This window comes from Thermobia domestica, chromosome 9 (genome assembly GCF_964235325.1).
Source record: "Thermobia domestica chromosome 9, izTheDome1.hap1.1, whole genome shotgun sequence".
NCBI classification, from domain to species: Eukaryota; Metazoa; Arthropoda; class Insecta; order Zygentoma; family Lepismatidae; genus Thermobia; species Thermobia domestica.
Genome location: NC_137462.1, coordinates 72,593,905 through 72,615,120, shown reverse-complemented (window position 1 = coordinate 72,615,120; position 21,216 = coordinate 72,593,905). Strand labels below are relative to the sequence as shown.

At 36.4% G+C, this 21,216-nt stretch overlaps 1 protein-coding gene across 9 annotated transcripts in view; it reads right to left on the bottom strand.

The window, feature by feature from the left end:
• Positions 1-21,216, bottom strand: part of LOC145694742 (uncharacterized) — a 753,582-nt gene that overhangs the window by 218,638 nt on the left and 513,728 nt on the right. Inside the window, exon 1 of one of the 9 annotated variants that reach the window (XM_081771347.1) lies at positions 12,203-12,349. The exons of the other annotated variants lie outside the window; for them this stretch is intronic. The gene's annotated coding sequence lies outside the window, so the exon portion shown is untranslated. Of the gene's footprint in view, positions 1-12,202; positions 12,350-21,216 lie in introns of those variants that run through there. 9 annotated transcript variants of the gene reach the window in all.

Sequence of the window (21,216 nt, the reverse complement as noted above, 5' to 3'; positions counted from 1 at the left end):
GTATGAAAGTAAGAATGGAATGTTGTATTGTCACCGGACTTACATCGCTCTGCAACAGTTCTTAGTTCTATGACGTCAGGAAATAAGTTCAATTTATACGAACACTTATTTAATGTTTGAAACAAACACCTGTTACATTCTTGTACACTCATGTCCAAAATGATTGTCGCATATCTATAACTGTCTTCTTGTAAAAATATCATGTAATAATGATTTTGCAAGGAGGCTTTTAATACTGATACTATGTGTACAATCGGGAAATATATGTGGTAAATTTCATTGGAAAATACAGTAATTATAAATACGAAGATTAGAATGAGTAAAATAAAATGTTGCTAAATGGACACGAAAGTTTTGTTTTCGTTTTATTGTTCTTATTTACTGTTCTTTTGACATGAAATTTGCCACATACATGTCTTTGCCGATTGTACGCATACTAACATTATAAGAAATACCGGGTGAATTGGTTATAAAATTATATTCCCACAATAACATATTTATAGACATGCGACAATAATTTTGGACATGAGTGACACATCTTTTAATTCTATTGTTAATGAAGTGGTCTATTTCCCCCAATAAAAACCAACATCAAGCAGGGCATGTGCTCCCTCCTGTCCTTCTAAGCCGGCCCCCAAGGCTGAATGTAACATTGCGGCTTTTTCCTGTTATAATAGGAAAAACTCAGGATGGTCAGCAACTGGTATCAAACCCAGGACCATTCGAATGTGAAGGCGAGAGAGAGGGTAAATCTGGTAGTCATATTTTGAAAAGAAAATAAGGAAATGGATTCCACTAAAAAAAATGATTCACATTGTCAATACATTTCAAATCTTTGTCTGGGTTTTCTGCCTTTCAATTCCAAGTTTTTTTTTTCTTTTTTAAACCACGAAGGCCCTAAATAAATTAGAATATCGACTCTCCCGTGTGTGTGTGTTTTTTTTTTTTTTAATATTGGCATGGTTCTTTATTTTATATCAGATTCTTCCCGCACTATTCTGTTATTTACCATAGGTAGAATCCTTTGAAAAAGAGACAGGCGACAAGTGCTTTAGTTCTCTATGGTATGTTTGTGACCGTTGTAGATATTTGAGTGGCTCTCTGACACGGAGCTGACGGCTGATATCATGTTGGTCCCTCTTATTTATTTGTTTCTTCAGTTCTGTTTCTCTTTTAGCCAAAAGAAAAGAATTTCACTCTTCTGTCCCATTTACAGCCGTAACCATCCCCCTCCTACGTTGTCCAACTTTGACCACATGCAGGGGAAAACGAAGGAAAAGGACAGGTGCATTTGCTTTGACGGCATTTCAGCGACAACCCCATCTGTTGCCAAAATAAGGAAACACTTTGAACTGCAAAGAGAAACTATCTTCGATTTGTCAAGGTCACCTGACTCCCGCCGGCTCTTAAGGAAAACAATCATATCTACAATGAGTTAGGGTACTCTCATACTTATCAAACTAGAAACAGGAACTGTTTAGGATTATTTAGATGTGAATATAGTAAGACACAAAAGACCTTTTACTATATGTCAGTTAAATTTTATAATTTTCTACCTATATCTCTAAGAGAACTTCCATTTCTGGCTTTTAAAAAAGAAGTACATAAATTACTTATTAATAATTGTATATATAGTGTTGAAGAATTTTTTGAACTCAAAATTGATAGTTAAAATATTCGCGTCTGTTATGTAGTGATCGTTGTTTATATTATGGTATGTTATATATGTAACTAAAATTTTCAACTTCTATTTCTGACGATTGTAATACATCTGATGTTCTCAGATGTTTCTGCAATAAAATTTATTATTATTATTATTATTACGAAATTAACTATTACCTGGTACTGTAATGTTATAGTTGCAAATGTGAACATGCAATATTTTTAGCTGTAAGATTGTAAGTACAAATATGTTACTACGTGTTCATTCTACTGACAAATCCAGCTTTGATTTATATATAGTCAAATCTTCCTTCTTCTTCTCTTCCAGGTTTTCACCGAAGTTTCACTTAGTAAGCAGTTGAACTCTAGTCAACAACCTTTAGACACGCAGACAGACTTCTAACTTAAACGAAAAATATAAAAAATGCAGGAAGCGAGGTAGTTATTAAAATGTAATTATATAAACTACAATCTGCTTTTAAACCTTTTGTTATGGACCACAAAAATTGGGTGTGTAATGTATGACATCATTTTGAGAGATGTGAGCAAATTTCTACACTACAGAAAAGGCCTTGAGAACATTAAATCATGGCAGTATTTTGTAGATACCTCTTTTTTTTGTTTGTTTGTTTGTTTTTCATTGAGTCAGTTATTCACTAAACTTCAAAGGAGTTTACTGAAGAGCCTTAATACAGGGTGTTTCACAACAACACCGACAACGTTTGGGAGGTGATTCCTGACACCAAGGTAAGACAAAAAGTACAGACCAACCTGGGTGCACAAATGCTTCCATTCGGAGTTATAAGCTGCCGAAAACATAAAAAAATTAACTTTAAAACTCCATAATTCCAAAACTATGGAACCTACCGTAATCGGGTCAAGACTTCACTTCCGAACTAGTATGTGTCCTATCAAAATATCCGAGTCTCACAATCCTGCGGTACTTCTGCAACATTTTTATAGAAGTAGTTGGTGAATACTTCAAATTATACACGTGCAGCCGAACTCCCCCTTGTTGCGAGAGTATTTTAGGATTCTGAAACAAGTATTTTTGAATAGCGCACATATTAGTTTCTAAGTAAAGTCTTGACCTGACTACGGTAAGTCCCAAAGTTTTGGAGCTATGGATCTTAGAAGTTCACTTTATGTTTTCGGCAGCCTGTAACTCCGAAAGGAAGCATTTGTGCACCCAGGTTGGTCTATACTTTTTGTCTTATGTTGGTGTCAGAAATCACCTCCCGAACGCTTTCGGTATTGTTTTGAAACATCCTGTATATTACATAAGAGGGATGACTCCGTAAGAGAGATGTTTTGAAAAATGAATTTATCAATCAGGATTAGTTTTGGTACGGTAACTAATTACTATCTACGGAAAGCTCTCATGATCTTTTATTCGCAATATGCCATACCTTATTTCTTTACTCCAGTATTTAGACAGCAGCATTTTTATAAGTAAAAATTCCATATTCTAAATTAAGTGTTGATGATCCAGTTAATAACAAAGTTCAAGTACTAAGATCACAGACAGAGACAAGAGTCTGGCTAGATGATGACCATGATGATGATGTTGACAAGACGAAAGACAAGACTAATGACTGAAAGAGAATGACAAGACAAATGGCCAAACGAACGAATGCTCCTTGGTCATTTCCAATTTAAGTATTTATATGAGTTCTATGTCTATTGTCTTATTGTGTTCTGTTCTCTTTGACTTCTTTTGTTTCTTACTTCCTGGTTTCGAAAGCAGAGGTTTTCACCCGAATTCCTGCTCAATGTATATTAGTCAACCAAATTTTTGACAACTTATGGATTCACTCAGAATTCCTTGAAAACATATAAAACTACAGAGTTTGCAGTTTCATACCGCTTCCGTATGTTACAAACATGTTACAGGTGTATATTATCTTACTTTGCATTTTCTTTCTTCTTTATAAATTAAATTCATTTCTTTTGTTTCATTTAAATTACTACCTCTTCGTGATTCGAAGTTCGTTGTCCTACGTTTTCGTTCTACAGAGCAGTTCCATGTTAATAATTTTTAATCAATAAATTAAAGGTATTTCTCAAAATTAGTATATTAATTTTGTTCATACGGATTTAAAATTCCGTGATGAAACAACCATTACCATATTTTCATAGGTTTATATATATATATACAGGGCCTGTATATATAATGACAAGTAAAAAAGAAAAAGAGCAACCAGTAAGTTCTTGTCTGTTCCTAGAAGTCTGGGGAATACCACAGGTGGCACACGAAAATTAGACGTGATACGAGAAAGGAGTCTGGCAAGGCCTTGTTTATGGTACCCCATCCCGGTATTTACATGATATGGCTTGCGGATAAATTGAAAATCCCACTCAAGATTAATCGATCGCACGACTTCCCGAAATGAGAAGTCAACGCTCGATCACATTATTAGTACACGAACAAAAGATTTGGGCTGTCTACTTTTATGCTAAACTTCGGCATTTTATTGGACGGTATAGTTGGATATTGATGTATAGAAATATAACGGCACTTCTCATTTTCCCTTTTGACCACTGTGTATTGGTAAAGCAATTCTGAAGGGGTATTACAAATTTCACTATTATATACCCTGACGTGGCCTTTAGTCTCACTTTTTGGTGTATTGATGCAAACGCCCTGTATATCCACCACAAGTCACAACCAATTTATTTCTTTTTAATAATCACTCAAAGATGGTTATAAAAGAGTGATACGAATAATTATTTTGTTTTAATCTATGCTGTAATAATTCTGTTAGCTAAGAATTGTTCTTTCTTTTAAAAATAATAAAATCAGTAAACTGGATTAGACAAATGTTTTACTTCTCTGTTTTTGTGTTATCGTCTACTCCAGACATCTCTGCTGTTCGCTTCTCCCCCCCCCCTCTCTCTCTAGCGAGACCAGCTGCATTCATAAAATTTCTAGTTGACAGGTTCCGGCAGATAAGAATAAATACATATTTTTTCTTTCTTTTCACGTGAAGAACCCCTTTGTATATTTCTCAATATGACCTATCATCTTAATATTTTGATATAAAGTTGTACACAAAACCAGTGGGGTAACAAAACGGGGGCAAGGAGGCATTGCCCTCCCCAAGTTCTGGTAGATGTTATTGGGGGCGCGCAGTGTTTTGTATGCACTGCCAAATCTTCAAGAAAATATAGAGCAATTGTATTATTACAATTAATGGACACTTTTTCTCTGTTCCTTTTGGAGTTGATTGTCTAGGCCATCTTTGATGCAATAAAATAAAGAAATAAAAATTACCTATATGACAGTCAAGTAATGATATAAACATCTTCTTAATCCCTTGTCGCCCCTGATTATGTACGGCCGCCTGCTTCGATGGAATAAAAAGAGGAAATAATGTTACAATGACGGAGCAATGTAAATATATTAATTATTCCTTTCGTCGCCCCTGAATGTAAGGGCGCCTTCGATAGAACAAAAAAAAAAAAAAAGTATAATATTGCACCATGAGCGCTGTAGATAAATTAATTATTCTTTTGTTACCCCTGATTTTATAGGGCGGCTTCGATAAAAAAATATTATTTAATATTTCACCAAGGGCGCTGTAAACATTGATTGTATAGGGGCGCATTCGATAGAACAAACAAGGATGGAATATTGCACCAAGGGCGCTGTAGATATATTAATTATTCCTTTTGTTGCCCCTGATTGTATAAGGCGCCTTCGATATATTAATTATTCCTTTTGTTGCTCCTGATTGTATAGGGGCGCCTTCGATAGAGCAAAAAAGAGTATAATATTGCGCCAAGGGCGCTGCAGATATATTCGTTATTGCTTTTGTTATCCCTGATTGCATAGGGTGCCTTTGATAGAACAAAACAGGATATAATGTTAAACCAAGGGCGCTGTAGATATATTAATTATTCCTTTTGCCGCCCTGAAAAAAAAAATAGGGATGCCTTCGATAGAACAAGTAAGGATCTCCTCAGTTATTGCGCAGGAACCAGATCCCGAAAAGACTAGAACATTCGCAGACATCCGCGAAAAATCACAAATTCAATACCGCAGAAGAGAAATTACGCGCAATCTATTGTGAATGTTTGGACAATATCATTTGCGAAATTGAGTCGATTCCATCAGCCTGAACTGAAGAAGTATCGTGCAGTAGAGGATGTGATTCTGGAAGGTAACTTTTCTCAAGACATTAGTGACATTCTAAAAGAATACCATGTCAATCCGGACCGATTACAACTACAGATGCAACAGTTGCTCACCACTATTCCCACTTCAAAAAATCTGAGAGACCTGCTTGAGAACTTCAAGAAACTCTGTAAAGAAACAAGAGAGTTGTTTCCTGAAGTGCTGCAAGTCCTTCGTCTCCTGCTTGTCATCCCGGCGACATCTGCAACTGCCGAGAAAAGTTTCTCAATGTTGCGGCGTCTCAAAACTTATCTGACGTCCACAATGACCCAGACAAGACTGAACCATTTTGCAGTTTTTTGTGCATACCCAGCCCAGACCCGTATTTAGGTAAGTGCTATTCTGTGCTCTGGCACAGGGCGGCAGAATTTAGAGGGCGGCAAATTTTGGAATTCTTTTTAAGATTCACAATAAAGTAATATTTAAAACTTACCCCACAGAGCACCGCGCAAGCGCGAGAAAATATGTTAATGTGTTTAATTCGCTCTAATTAAGTAGATACTAATTAGCTACTTTATCTGATTATTTTTAAAAAGTCATCCTCTCCCACCCCACCCCAAGGGGCGAGGATGAAGTTTAACATTATGAAAACTGATATGTTAAACTCAGCGACCTGGAAAACTATGAATCCAATATTAATATCTGTTGTTTTTTATTACACTAAGAATCTGGCCCCCCCTCTCTGGGGAGTGGAGTATGACCTTGAAGTGGAATTGGATTAAAACTGTCACTATTAATCTCAGTGACCGCAAAAGCTATGAATCCAACTCTAATATTGGTCGTTTCCAAGGGGCGGCAAATTTTGTATGGATGGCGTCAAATTATTTAGAGCACAGGGGCGCACAATATATGAATACGGACCTGACCCAGCCTAGACAGGTTTTACTCACTAGACGTGAAGGAACTGTGTAGAGAATTCACAAATAGCTCCTACCGTGCAACTGTCTTCGGAAAAGTGTGAATTCTGCTCTTCGAACTGTACAGTTTTTGTGTCGAAATGAGTTATAGGATCCCAGTGGCTTATTTTTACATTGAACATTTAATCAAATTGAAACTATATTATTCCGTTCTTGTTAAATATATTAAAAGTTGGATTTTACGTACGGAAGGGCTCAAAAAACTGCTTTCTTTTTTTAAAAAAAATTTCCACCGCTTTTATGCCTGGGAAATTTTGAACTTTTTTTTTTTTTTTTTTTTTAATGTTTCAACTGTAATGAAGAAAGTACTTTCCACCTTCGTTCCCCATTATAAGAAGAAAAAGAAACTTCAATGCATTCCGAAGAAAAATAAATATGAGAAGTTCAATAATCAAGGATACTCGATCACTCATAAGAAAAAGGGCAAATATATTAACCCTTTGGGGACTTTTGGAACAGATCTGAACTATGCCGTCGACCTTCGGAATATGCTTTATAAATCTCTAGTAAAGCTTTTCACACCGGGTTTTCTTGCATTCATTCAAGCGGGGATGCATCAAAGAATATGTTTCATGGCATCTTGCAGTCACGTGTGCGATGCCTGGGGACAGTGACGTCACAAACACGGACGAAAAAAAAGAAAAGAAAAGAGTAAATTTTAGAGTAAATATGATTGGGTAAAGAGTACTTTTAGAGTAAAGAGTAAATATGATTGAGATTAATTGGGTGGTTCAAGAGTTATTAATTCACAAATATAGTCACTTTTATTTTTATATTTATTGATTTTTGTATATTTCCCCCTCCACCCCCTCCCCGACGTTGCTCCGTTAAAATCAAATTATAAAAATCATCCCAGTCCCAAACCTCACCTACATTGAAAATTTGATCAAGATCGGGCGGGTGGTTCAAGAGTTATGAAGTTTTATTTATTTTTTTGTCCCCCCCCCTCCTTCCCTAAGTTCTACCGTTAAAGTAAATAGCTAAAAACACTCCCAGAACCGCATCTACGTTGAAAATTTGATCGAGATCTATCGGGCGGTTCAAGAGATTAAGAGTCACAAACATAGTCACTTTCAATTTTATAATATAGATAACTGGAATATGGAGTGACTTAAGTATTGTTGAGTTTTGATGTATTCCAAGAAAGTGAAAACTATACCTAATGGGAACGAACATGTTTCGGGAAGCTTCAAAAGTATTTCTTTAAATGTCGTAGCATATGCTTGTAGTACTCTCTGTCTTTCAAAGAGTAAATAGCATGCGTAATGTATTAATGTAAGTTGTTCATTAACTCCCAATTTCAATAACTTTTGCAAAACAAGCCTCATTATTCATTACTATGATTATTTGATTAATATTATCCTTTCTATTTATTTGTTTTGCAAATTTGTTATTAAATAAGCCTCTCTTCTGATCACACAATTTTCGAGACAGAATTTTAAGATGTTCATGAGCAAGGAATCAAATCTCTTCTTACACCTTCGTTGTTTAGGAGTACAAAGGGCTAGTAACTACTTGCCTTGCCCTTATCAATTTACTTAATAAAATATGAAACACGATCTACGGTATTTTAACTGAAAAAAGACAGTGTCCTAATAGTTATACAACCTTTCGTCAAACGAAGTGTTACAAGCTACCAGGAAAACTAACATTGATATACAAATATTCTGATCATGCCTTGCCCCCCCTTCCCACTTTTAACGTCCAACCGCCGCCACTGGTCTAGGGGTAAGCGAGAAAAAAGATTGAATAGCACTGGTCTACATCATGTCGAACCCCATTAAGAAGAAGTCACATTAATAGAGATCACTACGCTATTGCTTATTTGTATAACGAAGTCTTTCAAGATTTGCATAAATATGATGTGACTAAGTAGAACACGTTAAATGTAAACAACTAGAAGTTAATTAAGCAAGGTTTGACGGTTTCAACCTATAGTGTACAGCGGGAAAGAGAAACAACTAGTTTTAGTATGAAAGTACATTTATTACATTAGTAGTTAAATTAAGTATTTTGCAAAGCAGTAAGAATAATGAGAACAGCGAAGCGGGAATGCACAATTTAGAACAGTGGTCGCAAAACTTAGGAAGCTTCTGAACTAACGTACCGTTTTTAAATTCTACTGAGAGCTCCCAGCCAAAAGAACTACCAATTTAAAAAATCTTACATTTGCTTATTGCCTGTTAACTTACATTTATAGTAAATATGAAAAGTGTAAATATAAATAACATAAATATGCAAACTATCCAAGTTAGCAAATATACACACGATAAACAACGTGCACAATCCCACGCGTATACAATCAACTGTGAGATCAGGCTGACAATGGCAGCAGTTATTGTCGTCAACGCCCCTTGTCCTTAGCATCAACTCACTAGAGGAATGAAGGTTAGCCAACCGGAGCGTTAACGCAATCTACCGAAAATGTCTCCACGAGCTATTGTAGCTCGCGATCGACGGTTTGGCGATCACTGATTTAGAAGATTTGTTTATACCTCGTCCTTTCATTAACATGAGTGCAATGCAAGGGCACCCATGTTGTGGTTTCCAAGGAAGGGGGGGAGTATAAGCGACGTTTCAAAAATACTTTCAAATTTTGCTGTAACTAATGTAAAAATTCTATTGGATTTTCGATATTCTGAAGTACAATTTTCTCTGGGGGGAGGGGGGCGAGCGCCCCACCTTGCCCCCCTGATGGGCGCCCTTGGTGCAATGTATTGAAAAGATACAGTGGATTTTGGTTTCTGTCTTCCAAGTGACCGAGCACTAGCGTTTCTTCCCTTTCTTTTTTCAGTAAAATTAGGAAATATAAAGGAAAAGAGAGAGACTGATCACAACACGTGAAACAAGTCAGAAAAAAAAAAAAAACGTTGAAACAGAGTGATAGAGTGAGATCACACGTATCAATCGCTTGTGTGAAACAATAGCTGTCAGCAAGCGTTCGTCATTAATTCAAAGTAGGTAATTCTACGTTAAAAAATGTAGACCCTTAAAATGCATTTCTTGTTCAATGAAAAATTTTCTTTTTTCACTGGTCTGTATTGTAAAAACCTTCGATTGAAGTGAAACTTATTTTTTATAAAAGCCAATAAAACTTCAAACTAATAAAATAATGTCTGTTTGTGTAAACAGGTTCTGATTAGTTTGCCAATACCGTATATGGTTATTATTTTGAGTTAATTACATGATTTACATCATTAGGAACGGGCTTGGATGTATGGTGACAGGAAAAAGGGGGCAGTGAGAGAATACAGGTGATTGACGGTACGGGAAGACGCGAGAGGTTAAGGTGCTTGAAAGCGTCTCGGTTGCGGGAAGTGATGTGCCAATAATGGTAGAATACCTAGGATGACTATGATATATTGATATATTTTAAGGACCTCCAAGGATTAACGACACAGAAACAAAATCTTCTTAATGAAATTTGTTCAACATAAAGACAATATATTTCATAATGATTATAATCTATCACATCCTGACTCTGCATATTTCTCGGTAAACCCAAGTTTCTTTTTATCTCTCTAAGATTTCTCAACTAAAACACGAATAACGCGATGATACATCTCACACCAGAAATTCTGTTAACACTCGCCCAGCGAAGATACTAGAAACAACGTATCCGACGAACATAGGGTCTTTTTTGACCCATCAATATTTTAATTGTTCTTTAAGGAGAACATAGTATTATTACTAATTTCCAATTAATTTAAAGTCTGATATTAGTGGTGAGCATATTGGTCTTCAGTGGCGGATCTAGAAGGTAAAAATGGGGGAGGGGCAGCCAGAACCCCGACTATAATAGCTTCAGCACTTTCTTGTTGCTGTCTAATCAGTTCACGAAATATCTCGTCTGAAGTTTTCAAAAACTTTTGCTCGGACATTATTACCGCACAGAGAACAGACGTGCACAGTTTATTTCCATTCTTCATCTGCATGAATCAAATTGGACTAAAATGTTAAGATATTTACTCTGACAGACAGTGTTACCAGTTCATGAAAGGAAATTTCCCGTCCGTATAGACATGAAATTTTCCAATATGATTCAATGTTTCCCGCAAATATATAACGCACACAAATATACCCAGATATGCATATATATTACCGTGAGTTTCCATTAGTACATAATTTGAAGAAAATTATCTCATATCCTACATATTTGGAAGAAAATACCCCGCATTCCCGCCACTGATATGAATTTCCCGTTTTGAGGGAATTTTTTGCCACCTGGCAACACTGCTGACATGTTGGAGCATGCTAAGGGAATGAGGAAGTAACCATGCAGGGTGAGTATAATTGCAACAAATCGGACGGTGTGAGATAGACAAGAAAAATAAAATATCCTTCACGTAAACAGCGAAGACCGGGTCATTCAAGACCCAGACAAAGAATTGTTTATTTGTAGTTGACAAATAAAGAATGCTACTGCATGGTACGTAGGTTAAAAGAAGCATACCTAGGCCGATGACCAGAAAAAATAAAAAAAAGGAAAAAAAATTAAAATAAACCATTTATGGGTCAAAAATGACCCGATCTCCGTTGGGCGTGTTAATGAAGGGGCGTGTGGAATGATTTGGAATTGGCCGATTATAAAGAACAATGTCGAAAAAGATTTGTTGAATACAAATTACAAAATAATTGACATAACTGTAGTGATCGTAGGAAATGGAAGAACACGATAAGAGGCTTAAGAGTTTCTCATCTCGAATTTCCAGCCGAGACGAAACTAGTAAGAATTAAAATATACCACCGGCATATCTCTTTAACAAATCTCTTTCAACATTGTTCTTCATGATCGGTTAATTCCGAATTCTTTCACGTCACTTCATTAATGGAGTTTCTGAACTGAGATATGTGTAATATCACCGCGTTATTCGTATGGAAAGGATACGCGTATATGGAGTTTTAGTTGAGAAATCTTCGATCAAAAAACCTTTGGTTTACCGAGAAATATGCAGAAAGTCACGAAATGATAGATTATATAATCATTATGGAAATGTATTGGCTTTATGAAGAAGATAATTCACTAATGAGCTTTTGTTCCTAAGGTGATAATCCTTCGAGATTCTTAAATCATATCATCATCATGATCACCATAGGCATTCTACCATTATTGCCAGATCCCTTGCCGCAACCAAGAAGCTTTCATGCATCCTAACTTTTTAATCTTCTCATATGATGTTTGTTTTAATACCACCGATAGACGGGCTTTAGCCACTAGATTAGCAGGGGGTGGGAACTTGTGGGTTTAGGTTTGTTATTTTAGAGTGATAATGAAATATACCAAACTAAACGTAAAACGTTACAATAATAATTTAGGAAAAAAATAATGTTCCACATGCTGATTATTTTCGGCACTAATCAACTTGGTTTGTTTGCCTAGTCGGCTGATATAATGTTTAGTTGAAAGAACTTTAGATGTAAGGAAAAAAAAATTAAAAAAACTTACCTAAATCCGACATGATTGAAATATATTGGTACGTGACTGATCGTCCCAATAGTAATGGTGAGAATCTTGACACCCTAACACACAAACCCATACCCCCCCCACACACACGTGACTCAAAACTTCTTGAACACAAAAACTGATAGAGCGCCAATTTCTTGAAAAAGCACTCACTGACTAGTTCGTACAGCTCTCAGTAGGGATGCGCGCGACGTTTCAAAGGGATTACAATGAATGAACACGATTTCCAGACTGATCCAAAGCTGGCAAACGCAAACCCCTAACCTATCTTCTCTCCAATCGGTGAGAAGCAAATTCATTCCTCTCACTGCCCCGTATCGCATCAACTTTGCTCTTTCCTCCGCCCCTACAAGAAAGTTTTATGACTGCTCCTCCCCCCAGTGTTTTGAATGTGAAGAAAAAGAATAGGAAAGAAAAAAATATTTGTCTTGATGGTCGTTGCCGACTCCGAACTCACGGGACAAAAATGCCTCTGGACCACCGCCTCCTCGATTCACTTACCTGCCTGTTCATTCTTTTCAAAAACCATTGTCTCCCGCGTGAACGCTTGTTTTCTAATTTCGACGCTAGAGTGCAGCACGTACTGCCCATTTTTGTGAGTAAATATTTATGGTTTGCATAGGAATGACCACGCTTTTCCAATAGTTTAGAAAAGAAAATGGTCTTATATTGTTGGGTATCATTCTGCAAAGCAAGAAAAGGCAAGTTGGAATACAATGGAGTGCTATTTCATGAAATACCATCCGATAATGAATTACGTAAGAACATTAATAGGGGTATAAATGAGGGATACTAGATTTTCCGTTTTTTCCTCAAGTCTTTGGCAGTTCCATATACGAAACTCTCTAAGTCAATAAACTAACTGTATACTACACATTTGACGAGTTCAACAATGGGGTATATTAACAAGGAGTTACAAAATGAAAAAGATCTTCAGTATTAGACTTCCAAACTATACTATGTATAAGTGTTGGCAGTCTTATAGAACGGCTATATCCTTCCGTTGACAGGTATCAGAGCAAAAACGGCAAGAGCTATCGACATGCAGTTTTCGGGAATCGATTCAGTGCCCCAGGAATATTTCCCATCTCCTTGGACTACTTTCTACTTAAGCCGGAATGGTTGAATTCGACCACTTCCGGTTTCAACAGTAAAGCGTATAACTCAAAACGGTGATAGATAGCCACAAACTTTTCGGAAATTGACTCATGGTCTCAGGAAAATAACCCATCTGCACCCCTATATTTTAGTAAAACTGGAAGTTGAAGAAATTTAGTACTACGTCCAGTTTCAATGAAATACTATGAATAATATTTAAATATTATTCAGTTCAGGAATTTGCAAATGATGACAATGTATGAATATGATGTAATGATATAACAAATTTAACATGTGATGTCTGTTATAATTTTGTACTTCAAATGGTGTAATAAGTTGTAATTACAATTTGCATTTATATACTTGACAACTGTAGAACTTATAGGAGATACTCTCCATATTGTAAGTCAAAACAGGCTAAATAAATAAATAAATAAATATAGCAAAAACGATAAGAGATTTTGCGAAACGTTTCTCAGTAATCGATTCAGTCCCAAGAATATACTCCGTGTCTTCAATATAGTATTCAATTTGCATAGCTTGGAAGTCTACTGAAACGATACTCACTTGTATATATTGGATATTGTTGCTCTCGAGACAAGATTTAAGCTACTTCATCTCAAGAAGCTGTTGCTATATTGTGGGACAGCTTTGTCATCTCGTTTCTCATAGACAGACTGTCTCGTATCGTGGGCAATACTAATTTTAATATTAAAACAATGCACAATTTGGCTTAGAGTAAAAACAGTTTATATAACATGTTGTGTGGTTTGCGATAGCCCAAAGTTTATTAGAAAAGGTACAATTCTTTGTGTTTCACATTTGTATTAGTAATGACTAGTGTTGGGGTTTAAACTTCCTTATGATATATAAGAGGGTGGCCCAAAAGTAGGTATACAGTAACTTACTGATAAACCCATTGCTTTTTATATCATTTCTTATTGCTATCCATAAGGTAGACTTAGTTTCTTTTTTATTTATTCTTAATGTCTTTGTACTTATAGGCCCTATCTTAAGCTCGGAACAGCCGAAACAAATGAACCTATAAGCAAGAATGTTAGAGGGTATATCTGATCAATGCAGGGGTGTAGGCGTATACCTACTTTTGAACCACCCTGTGTAACTACTCTTATAGTTAATGGCGTCGATTTGTCAGTAAATTTGGGAGGGGGGCATTCAGATGCAGAAGACATACAGTATATGAGGATTTTAAGACAAATTGCATTCAAATTATACCGAATATAGCATATTTATAAGTACAATGCGGGGGGCCGGGGCCCCTGCCCCCAATGATCGGCACCCTTGCTTATAGCATCAGAGTTCCTTCACACGAAAGCATAAAATTATATATAGACCTATTCTATTTAGGCCAATGTATGATTGAGCGTATTCTTTCATTTTTGTGCCTCAGCCGTCACATCAACAAATGCGTTTCTATTTGAACAAATATTTTTTTGTTCTTCTTCAATGACTACCGCATATTATATATTTTACGCAAACCATTTAGATTTCTTTAAATTCTTTCCATTAGCATGTATAGTGTACGTATAGATGTCAAACTGCAACGCAACAGCATTGACTGTCAAACGCTAGGATGCCATGGTAGGACCTGCCACCTAGTGGCGAATTCGTGATGAAAGGTACACGCACTTTTTGGCTGATTGAGCAGGCAGGTAGAGGGAGCGGACGGATGGAGAAGGCAGTGCTCTGGACATAAGTCTCCAAAAGGTTTGTTATTTTGGTCTTCAGTATCTGTCACATGAATACGTTGATAGAAGAGAGGCAGTGGTATAACAGCAGGCAGTCCCTTTACTTTCAGCAACACTGCCACACGTGTTCAAGTTGATTCTGTCTTTTCTTTGAATACTTTTTTTAAAAATTTTTTTTAAAAGAAAACCCAAGTAAAAATACATAAAGCAGCCTAATAACTTTAACTAGCGGCCAGTTCCCTAACCCAATATCGTGGATAAGTAAAACTAAATGTTCCACGCTTATGCCTCTTTCAGGCTAAAGGAGATTGTGGTTAACGCAAGTGAATGATGATGGAAGAACTGGTGGAATAAGAAACTGGGAGAAACCCGAGAAAACTCACCGACACGATGTTGTTGTGGATAAGTAAATAAATTAATTTTTGTGTATGGTGCTGCGGTGGAAAAGTGTTGAGAACAATAGTATGATGTCACCTGCAAGCACACTCAGTTTGTCTCATCCTTTCGTTTTATATATACACAATAAACCGGTTATAACGACTCTGAAGGGACCGCAAATTTACGGTCGTTATAGCTGATAGTCGCACAAACCGGGTTTTCATTTTCTTGCTCAAAATTTCGTATCTAACAATAAGTTTTAGGCTATTCACTTGCCGAGCATGTTTTAAACTTACTGTACGTGTTGTATAGTACAAGTCATGAATGGCATACAGTATTCTCGTTACAGATACTGTATTAAAAAATTAATTTATTACCGTACAAAAATAAACCTTACATTGTTGTGAGCAATCTCAAAACACGTAACAAACAAAAATCAACATTGAACGTTATAGCCGATACATTTCTCCGATAATGTGATAAAAAAAAAAAGTCGTTTTATACGATATGTCGCTATAAGCAATGTCGTACTAAGCGATTTCTTAAATAGTTTTTATATAGGGTTTAAACAGGACCGTTAGATTTCGTTGTTATACCCAATACGTCGTCAAAAGCGATGTTGTTATAAACGGTTTCGACTGTACTACAGTAAAACCTGTCTTCAACGGACCCTTTATTAAACGGAAAACTGTCTTAAACGGAAATATTTCACGGTCCCATGAATTTTGGAGAACAAAACGTGTAAAAAGTCCCTTCATTAAGCGGAAACTGTGTTACGCGGACAACGGAAAGAAAAATAAACATTTAACGGAAAACTCTGAGTTCCGGACTACAGCGTTTAGAAGATGTTTAGACATTTTGTAAGACATATACATTATACTGTCTGCGATAAAATGTTCGTTCTTTTGTTAAATATTTCTGTACAGTGTAGACCTTCCCCAACCACTACTCATATTCACCCCCCACAAATTGTCCTTAATCTCCGCTACTTAGTCAAGAATCATACGGAATGTAGGAAAGTAGAAAAAGAGATAGAGGAAGAAGAGGGATACGATACCGAGTTCGAAGAAGAGTGTAGAATAAATACATATCAAGATGCTCTCAGAAGTTTAAAGGAACTGCAAAAATTTGCCTTACGGAAAAATGATTCTGATTCACTTAGTATAATTTCTCAGGCTAAAGTGTATGCGGAAAGTCAAGCAGCCAAGCAGCAATGTACACAGAAAACCCTGCTTGGCTATTAGAAAAATAAAGAAAACCTGTGCATAGTATATTTTGTATTCATTTTAATTTTTTTGGTGTATTTATTCGCAGAAGAAAGAAGCACTGTAATCGAACAATGTACATACAGCAATATACTTTCTCAGTATGCCCCTTTATAAGCATGTATTTTTTTTTAAAGGAAAGGTCTACCTCCACTAAGCGGAAACCTGACTTTAACGGAATTTTTTTCAAGTCCCGCTCGATTCCGCTAAAGACAGGTTTCACTGTATAATAATTCTGATCTCAGGAAATTCTACACATTTGAAACTTGGTTGCTGTACTGCTGTAATAAGGTACACTCATTTAGATTCGTAACTAAAAGATCAAGAAACAATACTAACACCATTTCTGCCATAAAATTTTGTTGGGTGGGGAGGAAGAAGAGGTTACAATCAATGTGCGGGGGTCCATTATAACACTTTCCTCAAGGACGTCCACTGCACAAGAGTAACATGTAATTACTTTTTCTTACTTCGGGAAAGGGGGTGAGGGAAGGACAAGTGGTCAAGTCCCCGGAATATGTCTGGAAGAAAAGCACTAAATAATAACCAAGCTATTTGGTACATTTACACAAAATATGGGGCACGGTGGCTCACTGGTAGAGTGCGTATTTCTGGTACGTAGGGTCCCTTGTTCGACCCCCGGCCAAGTTAGTTTGTGGTGGACATCGTGCCCATGAGTTTCTCTGGGCACTCCCGTTTCTTCCACATTCTCATTCCACAAATTCCTTCATCATTCACTTGTCTTAATTATCCGTCTCCTATAGCCTAAAGGGCATAGTCGTAGGACAATAAACTGCAAGATTTCATTTATTTTATTTAAAACAAAGTAAGATCGTACATAAAAATAGGATAGAGATTTTCGTCAGGATTTTCAATCGGGAGAATGATTAATACCTGGCAAATATTCTCTAGTCTCACACTAGTGCAAATGATTGTATTTCCACCATTATAGCTTGAGAAAGCTAGTTGCATTGTATATAAGAATTAGCAAAGATTTAAAAATCTTAAATTTCTATGGCACTTTTACTCTGTGGCAATTTTTCCGTTTTCAGTCTAAGGCTACCCCAAAATTTCCAAATCTGTTTGAAAATGTTTCGACGGCTCCAAGTCTGAACATAGATATAACAAATACATTATATGTATTGTTTAATGATTTTCGAATCTCTTATTTAACACGAAATGGTAATTGTCTGTTGGTAACACCGAGAGAATCTTTCAGTGTGACTCATAGGACGTAGTTTGCCCATTACTGGGTATTAGAGACAGGAAAGTTCTTTGTGGAATAGAGCTTAGTTTTACATAATTTATTACCAAGTATTGATTAGGTTTGTCGTGGCTCAGTAATGTTACCGTCTTCGGTGAAATTAAATAAAATTTCTAGTTTCATATCCCACGATTATGGACTGTAGGCTAACGGATAATTATTAATGAAAGTGAATAATTATGAAGCAAATGGTGGAATGAGAACGCAGGAGGTAGCGGGATAACCTCGAGAAAACTCACGGACACGATGGTGTCCACCATAAACTTACGTGCCTGGAGATCGAACTAGATCTCTCTTTGCGCCACAAGTGAGTGCTCTAACACTGAGCAAAAGTGCCCCTACCCCAAGGCAGGAGCTATGTAATTCTGATTCCATGTTAAGTTGTATACCACGCCTCTAAATAATAGTTGGATTTAGTTTGTAACAAACAAAATAGTTTTAACATACAGTTATTAAACCTAAATAATAATGCTATTTAAAAAGTAGTACACAGCAAACCAAAACAACACAACGTAACCAAGTGCAGTTGAGATCGTTCCTCTAGTCGCTGCCTTAACTTAGATTTTAGGGAAATTGTTATTCTGGCAACACTGTAATTTCTATGGATGGCAACACTGAAAATTCTTCAGGTTCATATTTTCTGTTGTAGAACAACATTATCTATGATTGTGGTAAGTTGCATATTATTATCTCCTTTCACTTATGAATAAACAAGCAAAAGAAAATGGTAAATTTTGCATTATTTTTAGTAAGGCAGGCTCTTAATGTGGTCTCCCTAGTTAAGATTGCTAAGTTAAGATTTGCTCTATAAATGTAGAATGTTGACCCTTTTCTCTATTCCTTGGGACAAGTAATTCATTTAATAATGAATGTACGTTCGCACGCTGAACAGCATACGTATATATACACAGCAACTTCACATCGAAATTTCCAAATAAAAGAAAATAGCCTAATTTCATTGATTAGCCGTGAACCGAGATCAATCATGCCACAATCATAAACAACTCCATAGAACTTCTTGCCATAACGAAAAACAGTGTCGTACAGAAAATCTTTTATACTATGTACAGGTATATAATGATACTTGTTCAATTTTGACGGAATATAAAATCATGAAATTAAATATATTTCGCTTAATCTGTGGTATTTACAGTGTGCTAATGGCGGGGTCTTTTTGCACCCATGTAACGACCTAACAAACAGAAAAACAAATTACAAAACCAGAAATAAGTTAATTAAAATACAAGAAAAACACACACGAGCTAAAATTAAATTGCATGCAAAACGTCAAGGTTTCTTAAAATTAGCAGCAACCCAGAGAAAACGAGTGTCGTCACCAAGCAACAAGTGCAGGTCGTCAGGAAGCTAGTAACGTTGTCGATGTCGAGCCAGAGCGGGACAATCGACAAGAAGATGACGAATTGATAATAGGTCCCCTCCTTCCAAAACACATTCTGGAACTGCAACTCCACGTAAACGATATGCATGCGTAAAATGACTGTGTCCAATACGAAATCGAGTAAAACTACTTCGCAACGAGACTGTCGGGAGCTAGAAGTCCATATTCATAACCGTGGTTTAATGGCATGCAATTTGTTGGCATATGCGTGATCCCATTTCGACTGTCATTGTTGCGGAAGACGAGATGTGAATACCGGATGAAGATCAGTCCAAGGGACGGGCGTCACTAGTGCAACACCATGAAGAATTGTATCTTTTGCCACGGAATCCGCCTGCTCATTACCAAGAATGCCAAGAATTACATGCCTCGGAATCCAACAAAAGTGGACAACTGAGCCGGCACCAGGATGCCTAGTACAACTTAAATGTTTGATTCGCCATAGTGTGAGTACTTCAACTATATTGTAAGTTTGATAGAGTATGGCTTGGTTGCTGCTTCTAATGTTCGCTTGAGTCAAATATCCCGACTATTCTTTTACTCGGCTTTACAGAATGTTTTTTACCCGTTTGTCTACGTTTCTGTTTTCCAGAGTCCCTCCCTCTCTCGTATAAAGAAAGAAAGAAAAGTATATATTTTTAAAAGAGAACCCCCTAATGTGTGTGTGTCCTTGACAGTAACTCAGAATGTTTTTCTTTTTTCACAAAATCCACATTGAAACTGTAGTCCCCTTTCGTAAATCTTTAAACCTTCCTGTTACGTGACCCAAACCCCAGGGTGCAATTGCTTCGTCAATTTTTGGGCTTATGACCAAAAGAAAGGGTGAACAATGCACCGAACAAAGACAGAGAAAGACAAAACGGAACGAATTGTCCTTTATACTTTCTCACTGAAGAGCTAAAATATATATTGTAAAATATTTGAACCACCATCCGCAAAACAACTCGCTTGTGTAGGGGAATGAAGGAGTGAATACAGCAGGTAGTGGTTGACAGAAATTCTTACATGAATCTTCGTTGGTTTCCCCTACGATATATGAGGGTTTCCAAAGTGATAGCTACAGAATAGTAATCTCATATTCCTCCTTTGACAACACACTTTCGTAATTTATGATTTTTTTTTTCTTTTTCTAAAGTTGTCTCATGAGGATTTCTTCTGTCACAAAAGCTAACAAAAACCCAACAAAACGCACCACAAAATAAGAATTTTTTGAGGGAAAAAAGGGAAACTTAAATTTACGTCTTCTGCTTCATTCTTTAGTGAAAAAAAAACGAACGTGGATTATTTAAAATGATGATAAAAAATACATCGCTGTAAATTAGCGTTCAGACTTTACCATCCTGGTCATTGGTGTAGAGTTCGCAAAACAACTGTGTCGGCCTCGATCGGAAATTACATTTTTTTTCTTTTAACGTTACGTCATCCCTGCCTTCAGACCTTCTCTATCTATACCAGCGTTTCCCAACCGGTGTGCCGCGGCACAGTGGTGTGCCGCGATTGGGTCGCTGGTGTGCCGCGAGGAAATCGGAACAAAATTATTAATTCTATAGCAATCAAATTGCAAGACATACAGAAAAAGGTATATTTGTATTTCAAATTACTACTATGAATCTAAAATTTAAAGTTTCATACTGTGTTACTTTTCTGTAGAACATTTTTCTGTACATTTCTAATTTTGAAAAAAAAAAGTATTTGTTATCACTGTTATGACCATTATTGCTTCTTTATTGTTGCAGACTATTTCGTAACTTGAAATTTTAAAATATTGTTCAATCCTTCCGGCAAAGTAAACATGCATACGAATTACCTATATTTGTGTTTTAAAAGTAAAAGAGATTCGTTTGTTCGTTCGTTATTTAGTGATCCTCCTTCTTAATGAAAGG